The following is a 6,860-nucleotide window of genomic DNA, read 5'->3' on the forward strand; positions in this document are numbered from 1 at the left end:
ATTATTATTTCTGTAATCTGTAAATGTGTACAATTCTAACAAATTGGCATGGGTTTGAAAGTGTTTTTTAAACTCATGATGTGCACAAACTTAAACAGCAACTTTCAATTATTTGAAAAGTGTGTTTTTTTTGTTTGTTTTCTACTACTGATTTGGGACTTGGGCTTTCCTTTTGGTGCTAAGAGTGAGAAAGGGTGACCAAACTCTTGCCTCCCAATTTGATTGACAGCCCACCCCCATACTGATTACATCAGTCTCTTACACCATCTAACCCACTCCTGGACCCATGGTATGATCACCTTTCTCATGAGATTGGTTAATTGCCCTTCCACCTGATCCCTCCCAGTTTCCAGCCCTTTATCTAGACAGGTACAGAGCTATGTAGCCCTCTTTTGCACTAACTTTACCACCTGGAACCTGAAGAGAGGAAGAATCTGAACAGAAGAGCCCTGACTTCACTACCTGGAACCTGGAGAGATGATGAATCTGAACAGAAGAGTCCTCAGTAACTCCTAGATTCAGGAAGAAGCTTGACAGTGAAGACCCAAGACTGGAGTACCATAAAACCATGTTCAGGGACAAGAGCATTCCACCTCTTGGGACTTCCAAGATGGCTGCACATTGAGTAACAGCTTAATTCTAGCTCTTCCAGTATGAAAACAGAAATTCAGCAGAGAAGGGCAGTAGACTTTTGTGTTTCTGGATAAATTTCAGTAACAGGCCAGTAAGTACACTGCCTGGAAGCTAGGAAAAAAATACAGAGGACCTGGAGAAAAATCAGCTACAAAAAGTGAGGAAAAAGCACTTACTCGAAAAAGTGCTGCAGCTGTCAGCAAAAAGTAGCGCAAGCTCCAAACATGACTTCCAGTAACCTAGAGGAAAGCATAAGACAACTGCACACAGACCTGGTTAAACTAAACAAAACACTGATGGAGTATATCAACTCAAATAAAAGCCGGAAAAAATGGAGAAAGCTTTAAATAGATATTCAGATGAGGTGATAAAACTGCAAAAATCAGAGGTTGAAATGAAGAAAAGGCTAGCTGAATATGAAACTGCTCAAGAAGAGATGTTTCAAAAAATAATATAATTAGAGGACAGAGCATGTTGGAAAACCTGAGATTTTCAGCTAAACCAGAGAAGCTGGAAGGAAATAGACTATAGTAATTTTATGAAAGCACACATAAGCAACTGGACTGGTATTCCACAGTAGGGATTGTTAATTGAAAGGGCACATTGTGTGCATGCTCCAAATCTGGCTATAAGAAAGCAACCTAGACCTTTAATGGCAAAGATGCAATCCTACCTGCAGAAGGAGTTGATTCTGTCAAAGCTATGGCAGAAGTGCAGACTCTTTCTGTAGAATGATTACTCATTGTACAGCAGGCAGAAGAGGAGGAGCAAATTGATTCCACTGTTCAGGGAATGTCAGGAAGTAGATGTGAGATTCAAACTGCTGTACTCAGCTATCTTCAAAGTATTCTTCCCTGGGGGACACAATCATTTTATGATATAGTACATGCTAAGGAGGAAATACAAAAGTTTGTACAACAAAAACTGAGCTGTGAACTGGAGGAGATTCTACTTCTTGTTCTTTTGGTAATAAAGACCACAGAGAGACTGTGCCAATGAAATATTTTCCAGTGTTTCAACTGAAAATGCTAGCGAGAAAGAAGGCAGCATGACCGTTGACTAGAAGACTCAAGAGTACATTGGAAATGAAGAAGAGACAGGGTTTATGAGGTAGGGATGAACAGGAATAAAACCAGTAACATTGACATTGACAAATGTAGGATTACAAAGCAATAATTATATTTATAAAATATGACAGAACAAGAAAATCTGGAAATATTAGACGTTTTGGGACTTTGTTGGACTTGTGGGGACTCTAAAGTATATGCCTTACTTCGTGTCATTAATGTTCTGAAACATACTTAGGGGAAGGAAAGAGGAGGGAGAATGTTAACTGTAAGTAAAACAATTTTTTTCTTAATAATACTGTTTGATTTTCTTCCCATGCTATAATGTTTACTCAGTTGTATTTAAGCGTAATGGAGATACTATTGTAAACAGTTGCTCCTGTTTTTTTCTGTCTCCCTTGTTCTCTTTTTCTTCTTCTTCATTTTTAAGAAATGTAAGCACTAGAATGTAAAAAAAAGTCTGGTTAAAAGAACAGGACAAAAGAAAAAAAAAATGTGCTTTTTCTCATTCTTGCATGGGGGGAATGACTGGATTAAGGCCTTTAGCTTGATCTAGTAAAATCTTTTAAGAGAAACCAAGCAAATGAAAAAGAATATTAAATATTATAAGGCTTTTTTTCTAGCAGATAAATGTGTGCTTAGTAGCAATTCTGTATGTGGTCCTCGTGTCTCCATGGAGCCAATCTGATAAAGAGACATTGGCTAAAAAAAACTGAGAAAATGGCAAGGACATAATGTCCTCTGAAAAGCATTTAGGTGTTTTCTCAGCTGGAAAAACTGTAAAGATAAGACAAAACTGGACAGCACTGAGTAGAAGCACAGGCTGCACCAAGTGTCTTAGCATGGATAACCTTTCTTTTAGGATAACTCAAGTCTATAAGTGTGGCTGTCAGTTTGGGACATTTGTACATATGGTAGGTAACTTTTCAGTATTTGAAGATGTACATAGTTTTGTGTGTTAGTATTAAGTTAATAGGTTTTAGGAGGTATTGGGGGTGTTTTTTCAATAAAACAAAAGTTTTGTAGCATGTGACTTAAACTCAAATGGATATGAGAAGAAATAATCACGTAAAAGTTAAACCTGCCAATCAGTGTATGATTATAACACAAGAGCTGGAACTAGACATTTAACAAAAAGCTGTTATACATAAAAGGTGGGAAAATGACTTTTTAATACAGTGATCATTTCTATGATATCTTTAAATGTCAATGGTCTCACAGATTAATACAAAAAAGAAAGAGTAGTGAACTATATTTAAACAATGTAAAGTGCAAATAGCTAGGCTGCAGGAGACACACTTGGAAAGAACAGAACATGTGAATTTGATACAGAAAGTTTTTTAGGATGGTTATTCAGCAGAATACATGGGACAAAGGAAAAGAGAACTGTTTATATTAATTGCAAGAGTAGCTCCAGTAGTGATAGACAAGGATAAAAAAGATAATAATGGTAGATTTGTAGTACTAAGGGGCTACTGGCAATGGAAGAGGATTACATTGCCATTTATTTATATTCCACCTAAACCTGCTGTAAAAGAGCTTAAGAAAATTTTGGGAGAAATAATCAGCTTTCAGCAAGGAATAGTACTTGTAGGTGGTGACTGGAAGTTGATTTGCAGGAGTGAAGATTAGTCTGGAGGCACAGAAGAGAAGGTATAACAAAGGAGGGTAGTCGTTTGAAGAAATGTATAAAAATGTTTGGCATGGCAGATGGGAATTAAGTACTAGGACTTTGGAGTGAATTTACATGTTCATAGGTGTGTACTAGGCTAATGGCCATGGAGCCTTTACAAGCCTAGCCCATAGGATTACCCTGGCATCATGCCACCCGACCTTAGTTCCCAGTGCCTCTGTCGAGTAGCACCACTGGAGTGATCCCCATGGTGAATTTTCTATTTCCCATCCACTCATCAAGATTTCTCTCGAAGAGGGCCAGTTGAAGTGCTCTGTTTGACATGTATGGGAAGTCTATTCCATAGCATGGGCAGTCTCTGGGTTATGAACCTGTCCCTCCAGCATGTTCTGTTGATTGTTGTAATAAGGTTGAGGTCTCTGGAGCATGTGGCCAGAGGGATTTGGATTTCTTTAGATGTAGCATTTCTAACAGAGCTGGGTTAGACATGGATTTGTAAGTCAAGCAGAGATCGCCTCTAAGTAGGCGATATGAGACAGAGAATAGTTGGGGTTTTTTGAGTCTGTCCATATAGGACAAGTGTTTATGTTCTAGGATCCTCCTTGTGAGGTACTTTTGCGGCCTCTCCAGTTGTTGCAGGTGTCTAGCGAGGTACATGCCAAATGGGGCATTGTACTCAATGATTGGCATAATGAGAGAAGAATAGAGGGAGACAATGACTCTTTCATTCTGGATGCAAAACCCTTAATAATGAGATGTGCCACACAGAAGGACTTTCTGACCACAGTGGCAATGTGCTGGTCAAAAGAGAGGTTGCTGTCAACCTGTGTTCCCAGATCTCTTATAACACCTTCTGTCTTCAGTGGACTGCCATCGATGTGATAATTCATGGGAACTGGGTTTTTCCCCAAATGGGATGATGATGCATTTTTTGAAATTGAGCTTAAGACCATGGTTCTGACACCAGTTGTTGGTCTCAGTGAGGCCTTTCTGTAGGATGTCAACATCACTTGGGGAGTTAATAATGGCTCCCAACTTGCAATCATCTGTGAACTTTGTCAGACAGAGTCCCTTCATGTTGGTCTGGACTTCTGAGAAGTAGATATCAAACAGGAGAGGACCCAGGACCAATCCCTGTGGGACTCCACTCGTGACTGGTTGGCAGTCTGACTTGGAGTCAGCTACTTGCACACTGTGGGTTCTATCTCTGAGGCAGTTTGCAACCCACCTAGTGATATAGGGGTTGATGACTAGCTTATTGAGTTTTTCTACAATTCCTGAATGGGGAATTGTATCAAAGGCCTTTGCCAGATCGAGGTAGACGGTATGAACCACATTGCCTTCATCCACAGCTCTGGTGACTGACTCAAAGAAGTCGACCAAGTTGAGCAGGCATGATCTACCCTTCACAAAACCAAACTGTGTGGGATCCAGAGTTTGGAGATTCCCTATATCCTTGTTTATTAGGTCCATGATGATGTGTTCCATAGCTTTGCATATCAGACTTGTCAGGCTAATGGTGCAATAGTTGCCAGGATCTGTAGTCACTCCTCCTTTGTGGAGAGGGATGACTATAGCAGTGCACCATTCGGTAAGGACAATGCCTGAGGTGAGGCTGTGATTGAACAAGTCACACAGGTGTGGTGCCAGTTCACTCTGTAGTTCATGTAGAACACAGCCAGGGATATTGTCAGGTCCCATAGAAGCTGTATTCTTGGCTTTGGACAGTGCTCTTTTAACCTGTGCAGCAGTAATACTGGGTGCCTGGCAATTTACTGGTGTTGTGATTGGTCCTTTGGGGGGGGGGGTAAAGTTGGCACTGAATCTGTCAGCCAGTATATTGGCAATATTTGTTGGCTCAGTATAGAAGGCACCATTGGGCAGTAGCTCAGAGCAAATCTGTGTATTGCCATGGAGATTCTTTACATAACTGTAGAAGGCCTTGTGGTTGTCTTTACTATCTGTTTTCATAGCTAGCTTTAGAGGATTTGATGAGAGATCTCAACTTTATGTTGAGGCTGATAAGGAAGTTTTTCCAGTCTTGGGACTTCACTTTATTCCACATCAGTTTCCACCTTCTGTTGTAGAGTGTTTTTTATGGCAGGGGACCACCAGATTGACTTCCTTTTTTTTGAGGAGCGCATCTTGGTTCTGTTGGGTATGGCAAGATCCATGCATTTGTGTACGTGTTCATACAGTGCATTTGTGTATGATTCGGTGGTCATGCAACTATTCTGCATTTGCATGGGTGCCGTGAAGTTAACCACCTCTGTTTTTAGGAGCCCAGAGTTAGCTTTGGAGAAGTTTTTCATGGTGGTTACCTTTGCGGGCGGGAGTGGGAGGGATGTGGATTTCCAAGGTGATTAGTTTGTGGTCAGATCTAACCAGGGAGGAATTGACTATTGGTGTAGAGCAACGGTCGCCCATGTTAGTAATGACCAGGTCAAGGATGTTGCTAACTCTAGTGGGGGAAAGAACGAGCTGGTCCAGAGCATTGAATTAATGAATTCCAGGAAACATTGGGTAAGTGTATTGGTACATGACTAGTTTTCCAGTTAATGGAGGTGTAGTTGAAGTCGCCCAGTATGAGAGTGTTAGGTTGGACCCTAGTATTCTCCAGGGTACTTAGGAATGTAGAGTGTGAGTCTTGGGATGTGGCTGGGGACCTATAACAGGTTATGACCTGAATTGCTGCCTTACCCAATGTTAGCTGCACCTGAAGTATCTCTGATGTGTTATGTTGGGCTACAAGTCTGGAGGTGTGTGCATCCTTTATGAATATAGAAACATCACTGCCTTTGGAGCTTCGGTCCAAGTTCTGGGGCTGAAAGGTATGAATAGAGTTATAGCCTGGTAGTGCAGGGGTGCTTTCTGCTGCCTTGAACCAGGTCTCTGTTACAGCACAAATGTCAATGTTCTCTATTTTAAGGAGTGCTTCGAGCGAGTGCATTTTGAGATTTATACTTCTAGCATTGAGCAGCATGACACTCAGATTGCATTTGTTTGTAGCTATTATGGTGGTAATTTGGTCTTTGGAACACCGCCTAAAAAAAAAAGCACTATAGAGCCTTGGCCAGTATCCGGAAGCTGAGGGGTGACAGTTGCAGGCCATCTTTGACAAAGCATCGAGGTCTGTCAATCATGTCATCCCAGGCAGACAGATACTGGATCCCCTTAGAATGACACCATAAACTTAGCCAATTGTTGAAATTATTTTCTGCTTGTACTAAGGTATCATTCTGGGTGGTGGTAGGATGCTACTCAGGGCTAGGGTCATACCCGCCTCGGCTACATAATCCAAGAGCTCCTCCATGTCTCTTTTCATGTAGTCCAGGGAGGTACATCTCAGGTCATTCACACCCACTTGTACAATGACAGATTCATATTTGTACCTGTTGTTGAGGGACCTGAGTGCATGAATTATGTGGCAGATCCTGGCACTTGACAGGAAGCTGACTGTTACTTTCTCCTTATTCAACCTAGTGAGTGGGACAACAGTGTGCCTCACTATCAAGTCACCTATGACT

This window comes from Protopterus annectens, chromosome 4.part0 (genome assembly GCF_019279795.1).
Source record: "Protopterus annectens isolate FY-2018-M chromosome 4.part0, PAN1.0, whole genome shotgun sequence".
NCBI lineage: Eukaryota > Metazoa > Chordata > Ceratodontiformes > Protopteridae > Protopterus > Protopterus annectens.